Source organism: Adiantum capillus-veneris, chromosome 12, assembly GCF_014529385.1.
Source record: "Adiantum capillus-veneris isolate H3 chromosome 12, ASM1452938v2, whole genome shotgun sequence".
Lineage (NCBI taxonomy): Eukaryota > Viridiplantae > Streptophyta > Polypodiopsida > Polypodiales > Pteridaceae > Adiantum > Adiantum capillus-veneris.
In genome coordinates, this window is record NC_140942.1 from 70,308,423 (window position 1) to 70,331,758 (window position 23,336).

At 45.2% G+C, this 23,336-nt stretch overlaps 1 long non-coding RNA gene and 1 pseudogene across 1 annotated transcript in view; one reads left to right on the forward strand and one right to left on the reverse strand.

The window, feature by feature from the left end:
* The window catches only part of LOC147445902 (uncharacterized), a 65,609-nt gene that overhangs the window by 6,118 nt on the left and 36,155 nt on the right, over positions 1–23,336 (forward strand). The window lies entirely within an intron of this gene.
* Positions 7,247–10,188, reverse strand: LOC147445903 (uncharacterized; annotated as a pseudogene).

The following is a 23,336-nucleotide window of genomic DNA, read 5'->3' on the forward strand; positions in this document are numbered from 1 at the left end:
TCAATAGTAGACCGCTCTCGCTATAGAGAGTGGGGCCTTCGGAGGAGGGTTTGACAACATTCTGGTGTCGTATTCTTCTCTCTCTATCTCTCAGTCTCAACACTTTTATTCACAGTGTTCACTTTGTTTGTGTCCATTGCACTCTCTCACAAAAGGAACGGAAGGCTCTCCCTTCCATAAGTAAAAGGAATCCTTGAGCACAGTTTGGAGCACTCATCTTGAGCAAAGTTCAACATTCACTTCCGCTGCACCTCACACATAGCCAACAATTATCGTACTCCAAGTAGCAACATTTCTTACTGGCAACCTTTGCAATAGCATGTGAGCGCCTCTGGACTCTCGCAACTTGTGTACATACTTATAAGTGCGCTGCCTTTGTGGAACAACCTCTGACTAACAATATAATTGTGAATTTTTGTGCCCATATCAGCATCTTGCATAGAGCTACATGCCTTCAAGATGCATGCGTAGGTGAGTGTATGTGGAGAGAGGCCCTCGCGTTGCATATGTTGAAAACAGACTAGAGCTTTTTGGCCCTACCTCTCTTGGGCAAATCTTGCGATTAGTGTCCACACTCCGGACATAAATCTCCTTGAGCACTTGCATAGAGCCACATGCCTTCAAGATGAAAGCATAGGTGAGTGAATTTGGAGAGATACACTTGCTTTGCATCCGTTGAAAATAGCCTAGAGCTTTGTGGCCCTGCTCTTGTTGCGCACATCCTGCAATCAATGCATTCCAAGAAGCGACATTCTAGACAGGAGGCTGGTCAAGCACTTTTTGTGCTTTCTCAAGCGCACCACAACCAACACAGTAGGTGCCTGTTTGAAAAAGTGGAGCTCGCGAGGATCCCTTTAGAGCCTCCTCACTCTCCAAACAAATCTCCCACATGGATGCGACCACCTTTATGTTCCAAATTGTCTTTAACTTGCTCTATGTTACTAGTTCAAATCCCAACAAGAAGTTTAGCAAAGGAAAAGTTGTGCTTTCATGCACCAAAGAGTTCATCTTACACGAGGTTAGCAAGAGAGTGCTCTCATCCAGCTTACTGCTCTTCTTTCCCATGACACGGTATCTTCCTCATTGTGACAAGCTAGATTTACCACATTAGCAATGGTGTCAGAAGTGTGCACAAAGTGAGGAAGAGAAGAAGAGAGTTTTAACATCGTAGGAAACTATCCCAAGAGACCTTAAAGATCTAGCCGACGAGGGGAGAGAGAGAGAGAGAGAGAGAGGAGAAGAAGAAGAAGAAGAAAAAGAGAGTTTTAACGTCGTAGGAAACTATCCAAGAGACCTTAAAGATCTAGCCGACGAGGAGAGTTGAACTCAAGACCTCTTATTCAAGAGGGAAATGGCATAACCAATCTACCACACTTGGATGATAAAAAGGTTATACCATTTTCCTCTTTCTATTAGCGTGCAGACACACATCCGAGAAGAAGAAATTTTTAACGTCGTAGGAAACTATCCCCAGAGAAGAAGAAGAAGAAGAGAGTTTTAACGTAGAAAGAGAGAGAGAGAGAGAGAGAGAGAGAGAGAGAGAGAGAGAGAGAACGTTGTAGGTGGGTAAGTGGGGCGATCAACCCCCATGGTTGTCATAGACCCAGACCACAAGTACAAAGTACAATGTGTGTGTGAGATGTGTGGCAGACCCTCATATAAATAGGGTCCTGGCCTAATCTCGAGACAAGTGGAAAATAGGGCACCCCCCTTAGTAGAGGCTCAATAATGTGGGCGTTGGACCAGAAAGTGGGCGGCCGGCCAAGAATGCGAGCCATACAATGATGTAGCCTCAATGAGATGCAGTGAGTGGCCAACTCGGAGATATACTAGCCGTACATGTATGTTCTAAACCTGTGTGAATCGGTGTAACACCCCCTCTCAGCACCTGATGTTGAACAAATCTCGTGAAGCTGAAGATGTGAGGCAAATGATGAAGATGGTTGCTCCGATGTCCGTTGAAGGACAATACTTCGTGAGTGTAGCAACAATCTGAGGTATCCCAACGACCGAGAAATCTCCGTAGTGAGATGCCGGCACAAGCACTGTAGCAAACTGCTGTACTCCGCCATGTGAAGGTATTGCGTGAAGTTCCCGAATGGAGTGTGAAAACAACTCCTTGTCGTGAAAGAAGTGTCAATAGGCCTGCAAGTGTCCTGCTCAGTAGGATCTGTGGTGTCTGTAGTCAAAATTGGTTGGAGAAAAATGGGGAAGCCTAGGAACCCGTCATCAGCATGCACAGAAACCTGCAACCCGATGTGGCCAGGTGGTTAAAACTATGAAAAACTCTAGGAAGGCTAGATGTAGCAATCTATGACGTAGATGTCCTCCAAACAAGGGAAGCCAGACTAAGCAGTCTACATTGTAGAAGCTACAGTATACTGCAACAGTCATCGAGAGACCGCATGGACAACCATCGGATGGTGTCTTGTCAGGAGGTGGGGTAATCTAAGATGAGGGGAAAGCAGACTAAACAGTCTACATTGTGAAGGGCCTCTGAGAAGAGGTGTGGTCAGACCAAGTTGTGCACCGTGATATCCTCCAAGAGGAAGGGAAGCTAGACTAAGTAGTCTGCGTTGTGAAGAACCTCTGAGAAGAGGAGTGGCTAGACCAATTTGTATGTGCCGTCCTGCTAATATCTCCTGCCTCCACCCCACTCGTGTCAACCAAAACAGAATCCGTGCCAACAACGCCATTAAATCGCGACTTGGTATGGCACTCAATGAGTATGAGCTGGGAGTGGCCTACTGCCCAGGTCGGGAGATAAGTCTGTTGTGAGGTTACCAAGGGTGAGTGTAAGCAACTTTGAAGGTAGCAATCCAAATAATTGGGAGTGTAAAAGAGCAACTGCACTACCATCCAAGCCAAGCTCCAGGAGACTCCGGATGTAGTCATATGATGCTCGATCTCCCGCATCTCGTAGGTGAACTCCCCAAGAGAGTCCAAAGCTCTGAAGTCCCACTCTAATCGGCAATGAATCTGTCACAAAATAGATGATGTGGCATGACCACCCGCGGACATGCAATACGGGTTGATGACGCGGACAGGTAGTACGGAGTCTCTCAAAACGCATTGATTGGCTGATGACGTGGAAATTGTACGGACGTTCGCAATTCGCGCTGACATGCTAACGTGGTAGTTGTTTGGAATTCCGCTTTTAGCGCTGGCTGCTTTTATGGCAGATTTTGATCCAGTTGATTTTGGGACAGTTTGCTTTTGAGTTTGATGATTTTTGGGGCTCTGCTTTTGGCATCCCTTGTAAGAATAAAAGAGCCCTAAGGGCCTCACTGCTCAGAGCATCTGGGTGCAGAGTCTGAGAGCGAGGACCCTGCAAGAGTTGTACTTAGCTCAAAGATTAATATAAAAGAAATACCGAAAGGGGCGCCAATCTTCGTGGGCACGGAACTACGCCGGGCCGTGTCGACCAAATTGAACTGTGATTTTTTGTGATGTGATTTAAGTGATTCTCTCGCATGTTGCTACAGATTCTAGACTTGGGGTGTCCAAGTGTCACAAGACGGGCACCACGTGCCAATAGAAAAGAACAGACTTTTAGCACTTCAATAACAACTGGATTGAAAGAGAGAGACGACACGCAACACAGAGTGGCGGAATTCCACCCCAGAGAGTATTGGTCCCAAACCTTGGTGCCCCTTTCAGTATTTCTTTATATTGCATCAACACTGTACAAGCCGGTACTCCAGACTCTGCACCTTCTCCAAGAAGCATGCCAGAGAATGATCCCTTAGCACATATTTAAAGGCACTAGGCCCCAAAAGCAGTTTACATGAAAAGCCTTCAAAACTCAAAAGCTTCTGGTCCAAAAGCAATACCAAAAAGCTGCCAGCACTATTTGTGGAATTCCGTACAATTGCCACATCATCAGTCAGCGCAAAACGCGGAGCGTCTGTACAGTTGCCTCGTCATCAGTTTTGCGTGCGTGCATGTGTGTGTGTGAGAGTCCTGCTTTATTTTAATCCCTTTATGTCACTAGGCCCCCATCGGACGGGGTCCCCATAAGTTGGTAGGACTTCTTCTTCTGCTACTTGTTCTTCTTAGGGTTTAGGCCCCTCGGCCGGCATCTGCAAGTTGCTTTGACACATCAGCAATTTGTGACACCAAGTTGGTTACAAAACCTGTCCAAGAAGAGATCCAAGATTCTTCCCTAAGTCCATGTAGATGCTCCTGTGTAAGAAGGTGATCTTGCTAGAGTTTTGGCATCTGAAGTCAAGTGCCCAAAATGATCCCATTATTTATTTTGGCTTTTAGGTATTTATTTTACTTATTTGACAAAGTCTAGGTAAGGCAATATACTGAGGTGGGTATATACGTGACCCCTTGCCCCCATTGTATTGTATCATTCAGTTATTCATTACCAAGGTTGATTGGTTCAGGAGACTCTCTCTCTCTCTCTCTCTCTCTCTCTCTCTCTCTCTCTCTCTCTCTCTCTCTCTCTCTCTCTCTCTCTCTCTCTCTCTCTCTCTCCCCCCCCCTTGGTCTATACGCTTCCGCATCGTCGACTTTGACATGGTATCAGAGCCTAAGGGAGGAGAAGCTGCATAGGGTAGAAGACCTGTGAAGTGAGAAGGTCCATCTCCCCTTCCCCCCCCCACCCCCCCCCCCACCCCCCCACCGCAAACTTTGCTTCTAGCGTTCTAAAACGTTGTTGTATAGCGGCGTTGGAAACCTTTCTCGCTAGCATTTTTAAACGCTTGCACCCGCATCACTTGGCAATCGTCAGCGGCTCCTTGTTCCCTGGGAATTGCGTTTTGAGGCCAGATGCTTTTCATAGGACAAGGGCCTTTAAATATGTGCAAAGGGCTCAGTCTCTGGCACTCTTCCGGGTGAAGACACACAGCGTGAGTACCGGCATTATACTGAGTTCAAGCAATATAAAGAAATACCGAAAGGGGCGCCAAGGTTTGGGGCCAATGCTTTCTTGGGGTGGAATTCCGCCACTCCGTGTCTTGTGTATCTCTTTCAGCTGAGTTGTTATTTGAAGTCCTTAAAGTTGTTCAGTGTGTTCTTTTCTGTTGGCATGTGGTGCCTGTCTCGCGACAGTGATATCAGAGCTTCAAGCGTGTGCTTTTCTGAAAGTATACTGGTCCCGCTAGAAAGCAGATTCGAGCATTTGGCACTTCCAAAGTTCACACAAAATTTTATCCAAGAAATCTTCGTGTCCCGACCCCACACTTATTAGCCACTCCCACCCTTACTTCATCGCGCATCGGGCGCGCTTCCGTCTACATCGCTCTGTCTTATAGGGTATAAGCCATTAGAAACCCGGCAAAATACTTTCAGTTTCTTCTCGCCGAGCTTCGTGACATTCTTTCGCGGCATCCTTAGCAGAATCTCCTTATGCTACAAAGTTTTCAATAGTTTCTGAATTACATGTTACCCCCTTTGATGCCCCAAGTGGTACCTTCTCCTCTGGCACTAGAAAGTACAAGAGCTTCCAACTGGTAACTGTCCAAGCCGTCTGCTTGATCGGGAGAGTCTTCAGGAATATGGTGCAACTATCTGACCCTGATCTAGTGTAACCGCCTTTGCCACCGCGGTTACCCCCACCTCCTCCATCACCACCGCCACCAGGTTACAATGGTTGGAGCCCGTATGGATACCCTTATTATCCATACCCGAGACACGCGTCCAACCAACTGAAAGATTTCAAGAATGGTGGCTCGACAGTCAAATTTTTCACCTTTTTCGGGATGAAAGATCGGAAGAAAGCATTGCAGTTGATACATCAATTCAACAACATCTATGCTTTAGGGAACTATATAGAAGAATCCAAGATTTCTCGAGCAGTGGGATTTCTTAAAGATAATGCTATGCAATGGTGGAGTTCAATCGTGAAGCAACCGCATGCTCCAAGGACCTGGCAAGCTTTCAAGACAATATTTGCACGCAGTTATATGACTTCTCTCTTTGAAGTCTAGATCTTGGTAGAATAGGGCAACTTGAAAACACAGAGACCATGGACGATTATAACCAAAGGTTTTCTCGATGTCTACCTTCCGGTGTCTTTCTTTAAGTTCATTTCCTTGGAGGACCAGTGCGAGCGATACATCATTGGATTACCATCACCGTTGTAGGAATATTGTCTATCCAAGCAAGTCTCAACCATGCAAGAACTTATGGACCATGCCGCGGTCGGCTACAAAGTGATGAAGGGAAAGTTGGAGTTTACCACAGAACTGACTCCGGCCACCAACCAAAACTCTCGGCAACAACGAACAAATTCTCGGGAGTCTCATGAAACCCAACCTCAAAGGCCTCGTCTGACACAACGTCAACCAGAAACCCTTCTACAAGAAGGCCGATGCTTTGAATGATTTCAAACAGGGCATACATTCACTACATGTCCTGAGTTAGCCTCGATGTCTTTAGAGCAACCTTTTGCTCCCACGACAGAAAGATCCCCAGGGCCACCTCTAGCTAAGAGAGCTAGACCCACTATTGGACTAGTCCTTGATCTATGGCATACGCCTTGAAAGTACAAATGAATTGTGTCGAGCATATGGCAAAGTCAACGGCTTGAAATCCCTTATTTTCTATGACCTTGGAGCTACAAAGAGCTTCATTTATCCAGAATTCTTGAAGCAGATGCTCTTTGATCATGATACAAAGGGTGGAGAAATTGAAGCCGAGCTAGCCATGGGTGTCACAAATTGATGATGTGGCAGTTCTACCCGGACACACACACAGACAGAGTACGGATGCTGACTTGGCGAACTGTACGGACATTGACGTGGTAGGCTATACGGGTCCCGTAAATTGCACTGATAGGTTGACATGGCACAGCGTACAGATTTTGCCCTTTTTGTGCTGACATGTTGACGTGGCCTGTTGTACGAAATTTTGCTGTCTGCGCTAGCAGCTTTTACTGGCAGATTTTGAGCCAGTTGCTTTTGGGGCAGCTTCCTTTTAAGTTTCACTGCTTTTGGAGCTGCTTCCTTTTAAGTTTCACTGCTTTTAGCATCCCTTTGTAACATAGTAGTCTCGTACGGTCCCGTACGTTTTGTACGCGTACGATGATGTGCGGTACTAAACGAACTAAAAAAATCTATGATGTATGATGACGTTATGTACGTTCAAATTTAAAAAAACAAATAATTCTCAAGTCTAAGGGCCTAAGGCTTAGGCCTTAATACTTACTTATAGAAACTTGACATTTGTATAGATTACAAGTTAGTAGTTACAATACTACAATGTAAAGAGTCAAGACTAAAGAGATTGAGCATTACATAAACCAAAATGATCATTGAAATTTGATAAGTAGAGACCAAGTGGCAAGGGCTACAAAGTACTCAAAAAGTGGCAAGGGATACAAAAAAGTGGGGGGACCAAGTGGCAAGGGCTACAAAGTACTCAAAAAGTGGCACACCATAATAGAGAGACTAAATAGTAAAGTCACTAGTCACTAGTGCTCTCATCATCTTCCTCATCTTCCTCTTCTGAGCCTTGCTCATCAACATCATCCTCTTTCTCACAAGAGTCGAAGGATGACGGCTCATAATCTCCATCACTAATGAGGTTGCCTTCATCATCATACTCTGGCTCTCGAGGCTCTCTATCCTCCATAGTGATGGCCGCCGCACAAGAGCCGCTTCCGGAGCCTTGCCGCACATAGGTCCTAGGAGCCTCCGTGGGTGTTGTTGATGCTTTGCCTCTACCTCTTGTAGCCTTGGCACCTCTGCCTCTTGTAGCCGATGTAACTCCATGGATGACGACCTTCTTGCGTGATCGTGTGCGAGAAACCCGACGATCAATCTCCTCAAGCTCCAAGTAGAGCTCACGAAAAATCATTTGCTCCTCAGGGTCTTGCTCTCTATTGACACTCTTTAGAGTGTCAATCGTAAGTGTGAGCTCATCCACGTTGACCTATTTGACATTTACAACATTGGACAATGAAAACATAATTAGTATATTCAAACTAATTAAAGACTAGACTCTAGAGTATAGAAAATGGAGTGAGTCGTGATTATAATTTATAATTTATACCTGTCGAGCCATAGGCATCTCATGCATAGAGCGCAACATGCGTAATTTGGAGCGACAATAGATAAGTCGCTCTAATTGCTTCGTTGAGAGCTTGTTTCGGATTTTGGTGTGGATGAGGGAGTATGCGGACCAATTACGCTCACATGCTCCCAATGAGCAATCCTAAAACACATCAAGAGAGGCATAAGCTATAAGAGACTATAGTTGAACTTTGAAGAGATTAAGCACAAAATGTAAAATTTTGAGGCTTGTCGCTTACTTGGCCAAGAACCCTCAAAGCAAGTCGTTTGAGAGTAGGCAATTGATAGCCAAAGCTCTCCCACCAAAATAAAGGCTTCACCAAGGAATCAGGATTGCCGCTTCCAACACAAGTTGGAAGTAAATGCGGTGCCTCGTTGGTCGCTATAGTTGATTACCTCTTGGAGAAATGCTTCAATGTCCTCTTCTTTTAGCACCTTAAAGAGGTAATTGTTGCGCTCCTCAATAAGCTCTTGATTTGCAAAGAGTTCGGGCTTCTTGTAAGCCGGATGCAAGAGAGCCGCAAAGTAATGGATAGGTCTCTTCATTCAATCCCACCGCTTTGTGATTAGGAGGAGAATGTCGTCTCTCTTGGGAGAGTCCTCGAGGTAATCACTACAAGAAGAGAGAGGAAATGTACTAAGTAGAGAAACAAGCATGTAGAATTTAGATATATAGAGAATGTATTATGTAATAATAAATATGTAGTTATACCGTGTTCCATCGGAGCCCCATCTAGGATTGTAGACTTCTCAATCTCCTTGTAAGCTTCCTCCATGAAGTGCCATAGAAGCCCAATAGTTGCCCCTTCCATGTCGGTCATGCGGAGAGCCTTGTACAAGGGCAAGATCGCAACGACAAGACCCTTAATTTCTTGCCAAAACTCCTCCCGCAAGCAAAGCCATTGGATGGCTTTTGCATCTTGTTGGGAAGCGGCAGACTCTCCATTCATCCACTCCTTAAACTCATCGGAGACCATGGTCTTTTGTATTTTGTTTTGCACATCATAGAGCCGCTCTAGAAGTAGCCACATGGCGGCAAAGCGAGTGGCCGATGGCTTCTTCAACTCAAGGTCGGAGTAGGTGCGGTAAATGGCAAGCACCCTCACTTTGCCATTGATGAAATTGATGATGGAGAGTGCTTGGTTGAGGATATATTTCACCCAACCTAGCTCCCCTATGTCTTCAAAGAGAAGGTCAAGGCAATGAGAGGTACATGGAGTCCATACTATGGATGGAAATTCCTTCTCTAGCCTCTTACGCATTGCCTTGCAATTTGAAGCATTGTTGGTAATCACTTGCATGACATGCTCCGCACCAACCTACACAAGAGGCATTTGTGACAAGAAGAGTTAAAACTTAAAAATTAAAACATAGGACTCATTGGCAATTGCTCAAGACATAAAGGCTCGATTTACGGTTTTACCTCAAGAATGGCTTGGCGGATGTGCTTCCAAATGAATGCCCCAGTCACTTTCTTCCCTCTCGAACCCGCATCCACCGCCCGTAAGAAGTACGTACCAAGAGGACAAGAAACAAGAATGTTGATGATGCCCCTCTTCTTGCGGTCGCTCCATCCGTCGGAGAGGATAGAGCATCCATACTTTGCTCAACCCGTACGTACGGGCTCAAGTGACTTGTCAATCCTTGCCCTCTCTTCATCAAGCTTATTTGTTCTCATGTCATGGTATGACACACCCGTCCACCCTTCGCATGGACCAACCGCCGCAATTGCTATGATCATCCTCTTCCATCACTCCAACCGAAGAATGTTGAAGGAGAGATTGCATTCAATCACCGTGCGGGCAATCTCTATTTCCGCGATTCTTTGTCTCTCCTTGAGGAAAGACAAGGGGCCGGAGCATCCACCCACTGATTTCGCAAGAGAAGTTTGCTTTGCCATCTTCGGAGGCCGGCCACCATCACTTGAAGACCCCTTGGACTTCTTGGAGGAGGCACTATCATCACATGAGGCCGCGGTGGCACCGGTAGCCATGGACATAGTTGGAGAGGCCTCTTCCTCCGAATCGGAGCTATCAACATCCGGCGACACGAACTCATCCGAGGTGACTCTACCCTTGCGTGTCTTCAATGGAAGATACTTTCTCTTGCATTCCGCAAGGATATCTTTGGGGATATTAGGACATGGCCCCGCTTGTCCTCCCATCTTTGTCAAGTGGATGATGAGACGGGTGACGGAAGAGGTCATAGCTTTTGGGCAATATTTGCACCACCACTTGCAAGAGTTTTGCTTGCCCCCCACCCACTCAAAATATCGGCAATGCTTCTCAAAGGCTTCATGAAGAGGAGGCGGCATTATGTAGTATGTAGCTAGTAGCTACTAGTATGATGTATGATGTATCAATAGATTAGAGAGAGAGAGAGAGAGAGAGAGAGAGAGAGAGAGAGAGAGAGAGAGAGAGAGAGAGACCCAAGGAAGCTTGAAGGAGAGACCCGTCACCCAAGGGAGCTTGAAGGAGAGAGATGGTAGACCCAATGGAGACTCGAGAGCTTGAGAGCTTCAATGGAAGCACATGGAGATGAGAGGGTAGAGCATTGAGAGGCTTAGGGCTAAAGCTTGTAGCTTGTAGTTGTAGGTTGTGTTGGATAACAAAGGGGAAGGGTTGCTTAAATAGGAGAGGAAGAGCATGTGAGGCTTGACTCTTGAGCAATGGGCATTGGCCCTTGGGCAATAAGCATGGCAATGGCCCATGGGCCATGGGCTTGCATTTGGCTTCAAAACTGCCCGCAAACGGCTCCAAAAGGCCTACAAACTAGACGTTGCAAAACGGTCAAAAAGCTGCCAACGGTCATAAACTGCCGAAAAAAGTCACCGGACGGAACGAACGGAACACACGGGACGGGACGGGTCCGGCCGGACGGAACGAGAGGTTCCGTTCGACGTACGAAAACTACCCTGCTTTGTAAGAGTAAAAAGGGCCTAAGGGCCTCTCTTCTCAAGAGCATTTGGACGCAGAGTTTGAGAGATGAGGACCCGCGGGAGTTGTACTTTGCTCAAAGATTAATACAAAAAGGAATACCGAAAGGGACACCAGTCTTTGGGGCTAGTCTCTCTTGGCTGGTAGAAAGCCATTGAGACACCAATCAAACCGGCAATCAAGAAACCTCCTACTCTGAGGATGTTCATTGAAGTAGAACTCCATGATGTTGTCGAGACCCGAATCATTCAGCTTCTAAACCATCGAAGAAGCAATTGAAGAAGCACAACAAGGAGACTGACTACCCTGGTTACTTGGGTCGTCAATCTTTTTTTGCAACTGCATGAAAACAGAAGAAGCATGTGCGTTTCGAAGGACTACCGAATTCTTCTTCCTCTTCTTCCGACGGTTCTTCTAGCTCTTCTTCTTCTGACTCGAGCAGGGAGGACAGAAAGGGCAAGAAGCGAAGCAAGAAACAAAGTTTCGGAAAGAACAAAGAAAAAGGCAAGAAGATCAAATCCCGACCAGTTTCTGACAGTTCTACGAAGGAGTCATCCTCTGACAGTTCGGACTCCGACGATCACATGTTTTATGCAAAGAAGAAACACTTTTACAGAGCCAACCAGTATGATTTCCTCGAAGACAAGAATAAAAAGACAAAGGAATTTAAAGAGGGTTGATAGTCAGTGAAATTTGAATCCTTTTCCGGATTCCGAGATGCTCCGAAGGCTTTGGTTTTCATTCAGCAGTTTGATATAGCCTTCTTTGGAGGACACTACTCAGAGCACTCCAAGATCAGGAGGGCAGCATCGTTTTTGAAGAGAAATGCACGAACATGGTGGTCCACTCTTCTTCTTAGAAAAGAAGCCCCGACCAAGTGGTTGAAGTTCAAACGGCTCTTTATTTCTTCTTGGTTGACCTAGGAATATGAACGAGTTGTGAGAATCGCTTGGAACCATCTTCGGATGACCAAGGATGACACTTTGGACGCATATTGTGAAAGGTTTTGGGATTCTTTTCTACCGACCTCTTCGTTTAAGAAGGTCACTTTTAAAGAACAGATTGAGCGGTTTTTCTGCGGCTCTCTACACAAATCCGAGATTACTGCCTTGAGCAAAAGTCCGAGTCCATACAACAAATGATTGGACATGCTAAGCGGGGATTCTCGATACATTCGGGTAACTTGACCTACCCCATTGATGAAGTTTTGACTCAAAGGACCAGACAGACCTCGTGTTAGGTGCAGCGGAATGATTGTTTGCGCTTTGCTCAAGATGAGTGCTCCGAACTGTGCTCAAGGTTCCTTTAAGTTCTTATGGAAGGGAGAGGCTTCCGTTCTTTATGGAAAGTGCTATGATCACAACAAAGTGAATGGACACTGTGCGTGCAAGTGAATGAGACTGAGAGATAGAGAGAGAAGAGAGATACGACACCAGAGACGTTGTAAAACCCTCCTCCGAAGGCCCCACTCTCGTCAGCGAGAGTGGTCTACTTATGATTGCACAAAGTGGTACAATGACGATGCAATGGACTGATGCAATCGGGACTATGCCGGTGATGACGACGACGACTTGATGGCTGAAATCTGTGGTCTTCTAACTGCTGAAATTCGGGACTGTTTTGGTGGCTGAAAATGACTGTTTTGGCTGCGTTTTCATGGGCTGAAATTGGGGGTTCTGCTGCAACCACTTAGACTGAATTCTGCTGCGTTTTCTATCTGCTGAAATCTGCGTCTTTGTTACTGCTGAAAATCTGCGTTTTTGTTGCTATGTGTTGGGCTGAAAAACGCCAATGAGCTGCAGCGTTTTTGGCTGAAAAATGCTAGGGCTTGTGAGGGGTGTCGGGTTGCCGGTCCTAGGGAAAAACGCCAATGATGGCTGATGCTAGCAAAACGCTAGTGCTGATGCTTCTGGCGATGGGAGGAATTTGCAAACAACTGGGATGCTGATGATGTTGACGATCATGCAAGACTGGGAAAAAACGCTAGAAAAGGGGGAGTTGGTCTAGCGCTAGAAAACGCTGGGGGCTGCTGAGGAGGTACTGTTGAGAAGTTGCCTGTTGAGCGGGAAGATCCTGCTGCCTCTTGTGCCAATTACTGCTAACTTGGGTTGGCTTATATATTAACTTAGTAAAATTGCCCTACCTACTTTTGTTGAAAAGTCACTTAAAAATAATAAGTGAAAATAACCAAAAAATAGGAAAAATAGGCTAAATGCACTGGAAAATTCCCCTGACTAAATCTGATGGATTCTGAAGGGAATACTGATGATCATGCTATGTGCAACCGGAGGATATGCATCTATGTTAAGTGACTGGGCATGCACGGTCTACGAATAGACTCACAAAAAGTGTCAGATCATTGCTAATCTAGACTGACTGGACTGACTGAACCCATGATTACGGTGTAGCTTGTCCACGGACACATAGGGTTGGATGTGTCACTTGACATCCCCTCCTTTTCAAAGTGAGGTACTGGTACCGAACCGTATGGCGTCAAGGGAGATCGCCAATAGCATCCGGAATCCTGGAAGGGACTCTTCGCTGGCCCACTTTGATGTGCGGGTCGTGCAGTACTTGAACTTCATAAAGGTCTGCAACGCTTGCTTCTTTGGGCCGCGCCGAAAGGGACACACAATCTTCTGCGGCTCCTTCGATGCTTCTACTTCGTCGAGAGTCATGCTTCTTTCTTCTTCAAGAATCTCCATGGCTGAAAATTCCTGAAACCACTTCCAACACAAAACCATGAACATACCTATTCCATGTAAAGTGAATGGAATTTTTTTTGTCTTCTCTAAAGACTATGTATGCAATGTAGATGAACAGAGAGACGGAATGACAAACCGTTCATCAAACACATGCAAACAATGAGATCGAATCTTTTCTTTCTGACCTAAATCAATCAACTGTGGCAATTCACAACGGAAATGCCCATGCTTGGTGCTCGTACTTTCATGTGCTCTTTCGTAAATTGTGTCATGCCAAGGAAGAGACATGGAATGTGACTGTCACAAACGGGAGCGCATAACTATATAAAATATACTCAGATAAATAGAATTTATCTCTTATTATTGAAGCCAAAGGATAGAGAGAGAAATAGATAGAGAGAGAGAGAGAGTGAGAAGATCGACACAGTACTGGGGACCAGAAGATGGGCTGGTCCCCCCCCCTTAAAGAGAATTCTTTATTAGGGAGAATCTTTTTACAAGCACAAGAACCGGAGAAAACCCCTCCGTTCTAAATCTCTGACTCGATGGTCGTTCCCTCCTGTAAGGGAAATCCGAGAGACAATCTCTCAATCCTTTTTCCGTCTGTACTCGGAGTTGAGACTCCACAGACAATTTCCGAATTTCGTTTCCGGAATTCCCAAGCGTAGGCCGAAGCCTTCTCGCTTCTCCTTCGCGATGAAGTTCCTGCAAACACACACGCAAACACACGACAACAATTCATATGGCGAATCCACAATAGGTACCTGTCGCTCTTGCGCGAGAAAAGCGACTTCCGTGCTTCGTAGTCTCGCGATCTCTCGCGTCTTCTAGCGGCAGAGTCTTCTCTTGCTGGCGCTGGCAACCTCCCTTCGGTGAGGGCATGTGGTGCTTTTATAACTCCTTCACCACGGCACGAATAGCTGCTCGCGAAGAGATCGTGGCCGTTTTTTTTTTTTTTAATAAAAAATTTAATTTAATTTTTTTATGTTCTATCCGAGAATTCGCTGGCTGGTTTTGTTGCTTTATTTTCTAAGTGGCTGCCCACTTATTAAGTGGACGGCCGGCATATTTGTAAAATTGGTCTGAACCTGCCCAAAAACTCAATAAAACCTTATAAGTTAAAATCAATGCTTTCACAGCACTTCCCAGGCGTCCCTGGATGCAACCACATGCACGAATGCAATGCAAACATATATTCCTCACGGGAAAGCGTTTGCTCTTCTCGGAAAACTCGTTCAAATTTTCCGCTTTTTAAGAAAAGCTTCTCATAACCCATCTTTATTCTTGTGCTTGCGTCTTTACGCGTATTCCTCTTTCCAGTTCATATTTCCTCTCAACTATGGATATCCCCTTTACGATGCACCCGTCACCCACCTTGTGACGCATCAGGAATACCCATCACCTAGTCCTTTCCTACCGAACTTACGGTACAATCCCCTTCACGATGCTCTATGTCACCCATCCTATGACGCATCAGAGATGTCAGTTCCCGGATGGTTGGATACTTCTTCCCGATGCTCCCTGTCATCCATCCGATGTGACGCATCATAAGTACCCGTTCCTGGTGGCCTTATAGATATTCTCGTTCACAGTGCTATCGTCATTACTTTGAATGACGCACTAGGAATACTCTGTACTCGGATGTCTCTAGTGAGAAAAACCCTCACTTAAAATTCCAATAATTCATTTAGAATTATTTTTCCTTGATGTTCCAAGCGAGAAAACCCTCTCACTTATAAATCCAATAATTCATTTAGAATTATTTTTCTATCAGATAAAGCCAATTTAGCAACATCCCTCTCACTTATAAACAGTTGTCCTCAACTGTAGAGGTCCAACTGAACTGCCAGGGAGAAACCGGAAAGATTCCAAATCTTGCTCAATGGTGAGTTGAGCTAGTCCTTTCTCAAAAGAAAACTTCAAAATTAAATTAAACAAAAATTCAAGAATTCAATACTTACCTTACCGCTTCATGTCCTTCCTCTAGTACCTCGAGGATATCCTTCACCATTCATCAAACTTACGAGCCATGTAAGAACTCGTCATTCGCGTCTTTCCAACAGATTTGAAGTTTCCTCATCCGAGAATCTGTTAACTCAATTCCACCTTCTCAATCCTGAGAAGAATAATCCTCCTAGAAATCAATCTAGGTATCTGTCTTTGCGCATAATCCTGCGCTGTTAGTCTAGAGGGTATTAAACCTCTTGTGTCCTCCCACATAGGGAATGCCCAAATCATGAGTATTAATCTCGATATCTTCCTTCACAAACAAAGTCTGCGATCACCTTAAAGAAGGTTCTTGTTCCGAGCCGTCGCTCAACGTAGGCGGACGGTTCCAATCCGAAGATTCCTTGTGCACGACGGCACTTCCTTCCAATCTTATTCTCCTGCGAGTTATTACCACTAGCAGTGTTTTCCCGACGCCCATTAGCGTCTCTTTCTTGCGAAATCATAAAAAATGATTCACCTTGCAAGCATCAATGATAACTTGCAAAATCTCAGGCAGATAGGATTCTAGCCATAGCATTTTTTGAACGTACGTTCAAACCCTGTTCACAATAGAGCGAACCCTCTTTGATTCTCAGGGGTATTCTCCCATTTGTAATTCTTACCATTTTGAAACGGTTGGCGAACTATATTCTTACGAACATAATAGTTCGAATTTATTCTAACAGCGTGTAAATGCTACTTGACCCGCTCATGAGAAACATATACCACAACCAAAAGTTGCTACTATAATGGTAAAAGCACATAGCGTACTCAATGATCAACGACCATCGGAAAACCTCTTCTCCGTAGATTCCTTCTACCAAACACATATTCTCGTGTCGGAATATTCTTGCGCGCAAAAAGGCGCTCAAGAGAGTAGAACAAACTCTCGTCCAGTTCCTTGGCATAGGTCTGCAGCTTCGTATGTTATCCATGTACTCAAAAGTGTACATAATTCTTAAGCTGTGTTAGAGTTTCAATGAACCTGGGAAATTACCTTCCCTTCGTAAGATCCTTAGAGCGAAGACGCTCAACTTGATGATCACTTGGCTCGATCTTAGAGCAAAACCCGCTCATCAAATAATCTAGGATTTTAATCCTTGGATTCCTCAAGCACAGGCCGTAGTCGTCGCTTGTTCCTTCCCTCCTAAAGAGAGTGTTCATTCACTTGTGCAAAAAGCACTACCATATCTTCCCTTACCGGGTAGGGGTGTTGGTTCATAAGGTACTCAAGCTTAATGAAAGCTTTTCTTTGCTGGAAAGCTCAGAATGGTTCCTTCATAATTTCCTACCCGCAGTAGCAGGTAATTTGTTCGAGAATTAGCGGATACCAGATCAATTATGGACCTTCCGGATGGTTAAGCAAAGTAGTTCATCGTATAAAACAATGTTCTGACTCAACCCTACTCTCATAAGCACTCAAGAGTGATCAGTCTTGGCTAGACTTATGCAATCCTCGTGCGAAAAAGAAAACGCGCTTTGTAACTTCCTCAAAGACTTAACTTTGATCAGACTTGCCCTCTCACTTGAAGTTTGAGGGTCTTCTATTCAAAAAACTTAGGAGTTAGATTGAATTCCCTTACTCTAAACTTTCTCCGGATAGCAACGTATTCTTCGAGGAGAGGTAACAAAAATTCGTTGTTTCTTGGTTCAACGGTTCTCGTCCCACTACGGGGATTGTATTCTATGTACATCAAGGTGTACACTTTCAGCTTTTATTGATGACTCCACCATCTGCTGCAAAGTATCTTGCAGATGGGTTTACAAAATTCGGGCAAAAGTCCTTCGTTAAATTTGTTCATCTTTCCTTCCTCAGAGAGGATCGAGAATGGAGCTACCTTGGCAAGAGTGAACCACTACTTGTTTTGACTCGCTCGTGTTCCTATTGGGCAAACCAATCCCAATCTTCTTGAATGCCTTCCTCAAAGCGTAGAGGAAAAAGATTTGTCGGAAAATTCAGCCTTGAATTGAATCCAAGTCTTGTTGTAAGTTCCTTGAGCTTGGGTATACCACCAAGGACTTGCAATCCCCTTGATGTGTTTGGTCACATGCCTCACCTTCGAAGTTTCTCACAAATTGCCATTTGCAAAGGCAACTTCAAACTGTCGAATGAAAGCGGTAGCTTTCGGGGCATCTTCCCTTCCGTCAAAAGTATCAAACTTGACTGGAAGTGTTCCTAGGTCTAGAGACCTTCTTCATATCCTTCCCGAAATGACGGGATTTCATGGCTATAGTTCTGGATTGACGTTCATGGATATTTTCTAGATTCTGAAGAATCTCGAGCATTCCGCTCCTTTGATTCTCTAGGTTCTTGAGCATCATGCTCTTGTCGCCTTCTCAAAGAATCCCCAGCCTTGTGTCGACTTCATGCAGAGAGAAAAAAAAAAAAATTCCAACTCTGCGAGCTTTCTCTTGCAGGACTTAGGTTTCCGCCTGCTTACTTCTCTCTTGGCTTGTCATGGCTTCTTCTCGTATCTTCCCAGAGTCGTCCTCCTTTACAGAGAAAGAGAGGAGACCATGCTTTGACACCACTGTCACAAACGGGAGCGCATAACAATATAAAATATACTCAGATAAATAGAATTTATCTCTTATTATTGAAGCCAAAGGATATAGAGAGAAATAGATAGAGAGAGAGAGAGAGTGAGAAGATCGACACAGTACTGGGGACCAGAAGATGGGTTGGTCCCCCCACCTTAAAGAGAATTCTTTATTAGGGAGAATCTTTTACAAGCACAAGAACCGGAGAAAACCCCTCCGTTCTAAATCTCTGACTCGATGGTCGTTTCCTCCCGTAAGGGAAATCCGAGAGACAAGCTCTCAATCCTTTTTGCGTCTGTACTCGGAGTTGAGACTCCGCAGACAATTTCCGAATTCCGTTTCCGGAATTCCCAAGCGTAGGCCAAGGCCTTCTCGCTTCTCCTTCGCGATGAAGTACCTGCAAACACACACGCAAACACACGACAACAATTCGTTGGCGAATCCACAATATCTACATGTCACTCTTGCCCGAGAAAAGCGACTTCCGTGCTTCGTAGTCTCACGATCTCTCGCGTCTTCTGGCGGCAGAGTCTTCTCTTGCTGGCGCTGGCAACCTCCCTTCGGTGAGGACATGTGGTGCTTTTATAGCTCCTTCACCACGGCACGAATAGCTGCTCGCGAAGAGATCGCGGCCGTTTTTTTTTTTATATATAATAAATTTTTTTAATTTTAAATTTTATTTTTTTTTCTGTTCTAACCGAAATAGGGAGAGAGAATTCGCTGGTTGGTTTTGTTGCTTTATTTTCTAAGTGGCTGCCCACTTATTAAGTGGACGGCCGGCATATTTTTAAAATTGGTCTGAACCTACCCAAAGACTCAATAAAACTTTATAAGTTAAAATCAATGCTTTCACAGCACTTCCCAGGCGTCCCTAGATGCAACCACATGCACGAATGCAATGCAAACATAGATTCCTCGTGGGAAAGCGTTTGCTCTTCCCGGAAAACTCGTTCAAATTTTCCGCTTTTTAAGAAAAGCTTCTCATAACCCATCTTTATTCTTGTGCTTGTGTCTTTACGCATATTCCAATTCGGATTTCCTCTCGACTATGGATATCCCCTTTCCGATGCACCCGTCACCCACCTTGTGACGCATCAAGAATACCCATCACCTAGTCCTTTCCTACCGAACTTACGGTACAATCCCCTTCACGATGCTCTATGTCACCCATCCTATGACGCATCAGAGATGTCCGTTCCCGGATGGTCGGATTCTTCTTCCCGATGCTCCCTGTCACCCATTCGATGTGACGCATCATAAGTACCCGTTCCTGGTGGCCTTACAGATATTCTCGTTCACAGTGCTATCGTCATTACTTTGAATGACGCACTAGGAATACTCTGTACTCAGATGTCTCTAGTGAGAAAAACCCTCACTTAAAATTCCAATAATTCATTTAGAATTATTTTTCCTTGATGTTCCAAGCGAGAAAACCCTCTCACTTATAGATCCAATAATTCATTTAGAATTATTGTTCTGTCAGATAAAGCCAATTTAGCAACAGACTTCCTGACATATAAACTTTTCAGCTTTTCATAAAAAATCCGCATACATTCGTGCTCATCCATGAGAGAAACGTGCTCAACATACAATATGTCATGCCTAGGAAAAGGGATCACATAACGATGTCGACTAAAATACAGGAAACCGTCACGAATGAAACATTTGAACAATGCGTGCGTATCAATCATGCGAACACATAATAGTTCCTGTGAGGGTTATGTGGACTTATGCTCGAGAGCCAAGATCAATCCTTCGTGATTGATCGAATCTGCAACGAGGTTAGCTTCTCTAGTAAAAGCATCAACTAACACATCATCCTTGTGAACAATCACATCTTCTTCATGCAACTCATCATGCTTGTGAGAAATCACATCTTGATCATGCAAATCATCATGCTTGTCATTGTCATTCAAATCATTATGGAAATCATTGGCATCCAAATCATCATGCTTATCATTGTCATTCAAATCATCATGCAAATCATTGTCAATGAAATCATCATCATGCTTCACACAATCATGCAAATCCTGTGTGTCATGCTTTGGAGAGAAGAGACAGAGAGAGTCTCCTTTCCCCAAATCTCTTGCATCTGTGCCTGAACTTGAGAATAGAGTTGCCAAAACTCTTTGTTGTGGTGGTCGCTCTTTTCTTTGAGGGCTTTGTTCTCGCGATCAAATTCTGCTTGTCTTGCTTTGTTCTCTCGATCAAATTCTGCTTCTCGTGCTTTGGCTTCCAAGCGTGCTTGCTTGCTCTCACGCGCTATGGCTGCCATTGTTTCTTGGTACTGACGCTCTATGGCTGCCATGTCTTCTTCATAGACTGTTCTTTCTGCTTCTCGTTCGGCATCTCTTGCTTTGTCTTCTAACTTCTTGTCCATCATCCTCTTGTTGAAAGCCTCCATAGGAGTTAGTGCAATCCTTGTCGTAGATGGAAAAGGGGGAGGGTCGGAAAAACCTCCTGGTGGGGAAAATTCTTCTTCGCCTCTCTCGTGCTCATCACCTCCAAGCGAAGTATCCATTCCGCTTCGAGTGATGATCATTCTGCAATCGTGGGTTCTTGTGGGTTCTTAAGTTCACGAGGAACTTGGGTTCTTGCGGGTCTTGGGTCTTGGGGTTCTTGAGTTCTTGAGGTTCTTGAGGTGTTCTTTCGCTTGCAAATCGGGTTGGAGAAGGATCTTCTCTTCACCCGAGTTCTGCTCCTTTCTGCGGGCGCACCCCTTGGCAGCCTTGCGCTCACACCAAGGTTGCTTTTACCCACCTCACGTCCATTGGCCGGCTGCTAAGTGCACGGTCCGCTCTCAATGAGTGAAAAGAGACACAAGGGGAGGCTGGACAAGCCCTTCTTTCTTGGGATTCCTGTCACTCTTCAACAAAACACGATTAGGAATCGACATGCCCAAGCGAGCTTGGGTTTGTGCGGCCTCAACAAGCAAAAAAAAAATCTTGTGGTTCTTGTGGTTCTTGTGGTTCTTTCCTTGAGTGATACAGAACACTGCCAAAGCTCTGATGCCAATGTTAGGTGCAGCGGAATGATTGTTTGCGCTTTGCTCAAGATGAGTGCTCCGAACTGTGCTCAAGGTTCCTTTAAGTTCTTATGGAAGGGAGAAGCTTCCGTTCTTTATGGAAAGTGCTATGATCACAACAAAGTGAATGGACACTGTGCGTGCAAGTGAATGAGACTGAGAGATAGAGAGAGAAGAGAGATACGACACTAGAGACGTTGTAAAACCCTCCTCCGAAGGCCCCACTCTCGTCGGCGAGAGTGGTCTACTTATGATTGCACAAAGTGGTACAATGACAATGCAATCGGGACTATGCCGGTGACGACGACGGTGATGACGACGACGACTTGATGGCTGAAATCTGCGGTCTTCTAATTGCTGAAATTCGGGACTGTTTCGGTAGCTGAATATGACTGTTTTGGCTGCGTTTTCATGGGCTGAAATTGGGGGTTCTGCTGCAACCACTTAGGCTGAATTCTGCTGCGTTTTCTATCTGCTGAAATCTGCGTTTTTGTTGCTATGTGTTGGGCTGAAAAACGCCAATGAGCTGCAGCGTTTTTGGCTGAAAAACGCTAGGGCTTGTGAGGGGTGTCGGGTTGCCGGTCCTAGGGAAAAACGCCAATGATGGCTGATGCTAGCAAAACGCTAGTACTGATGCTTCTAGCGATGGGAGGAATCTGCAAACAACTGGGATGCTGATGATGTTGACGATCATGCAAGACTGGGAAAAAACGCTAGAAAAGTGGGAGTTGGTCTAGCGCTAGAAAACGCTGGGGGCTGCTGAGGGGGTACTGTTGAGAAGTTGCCTGTTGAGCGGGAAGCTCTTGCTGCCTCTTCTGCCAATTACTGCTAACTTGGGTTTGCTTATATATTAACTTAGCAAAATTGCCCTACCTACTTTTGATGAAAAGTCACTTAAAAATAATAAGTGAAAATAACTAAAAAATAGGGAAAATAGGCTAAATGCACTGGAAAATTTCCCTGACTGAATCTGATGGATACTGATGATCATGCTGTGTGCAACCGGAGGATATGCATCTATGCTAAGTGACTGGGTATGCACGGTCTACGAATAGACTCACAAAAAGTGCCAGATCACTGCTATCTAGACTAACTTGACTGACTGAACCCTTATCACGCTGTAGCTTGTCCACGGACACATAGGGTTGGATGTGTCACGTGACACCTCGACAAACGACAATAGAAAGAAGAACTCCTAGAAAAAGAAGGATGCACCACCCCGCTTGACTGCGGAATAGAGAGCTGACTATCTCAAAGAGGGGAAGTGTTTTGGTTGCAAGGAACAAGGGCACATCTCTGCAAAGTGCCCCAAAAAGGCACAACGAGGACAAATTGAAGAAAGGCCTGAGAGTTCTAGAACAGCGGAAGAACGTGGTAGGAAAGGCAAGATGAAAGCAGGGTTACATGGGAACCGACCCAAGTCAGATGGATGAAAGTACGGAACTTTGCCGTGCAAGGGGCAAAGTAAAAGATCAGGAAGCCCTCATTTTCTTTGATGGAGGAGCCAAGGTCAACTTCGTTTCACCTGAATTGGCAGCTCCGACTTGAGATTACGCCCGACAGGATGGGGCCATTGGCGGAGGCAGTTCTAGCGGTGCCCAGATAGGATGTAGCCATTACACCTATCATCGGCAAACTGTTTGCATTGTCAAGGGTATTTAGGTCACGAGGACTTTTACATCATGCCTTTGGAAGGGTGTGACGTCCTCCTAGGAATACCTTGGTACCATAAGAACAATGAAGTGGTTGATCGTGAGGATTCTAGGTACTAATCCTTAATTAAATACTTAAACTCATGATTAATACTTAAAAAACTCGAACTGAACTCAGAAACAAGACTTAGAAGACTCTGTGTTGATTGATTGAATGTGTGATACAAGGGCTCCTTATATAGGAGACGAAGAGACATAAATGAAAAGACACTTCTCATGGTCAAGAGACGCACATCCTTTCGGCGAAGAGCTGCAACCAGTGGGCGAAGAGTCGCACCCGTAGAGCGAAGGGGTGTGACCAGTCATCGAAGGAGTGTGGCTTTTGGCGAAGAGGCACGTCTCTTGGGCGAAGGGGACCGGGGTGTGACCATCCAAGCGTAGGGGTCCTCCTTGGCATGGCACTT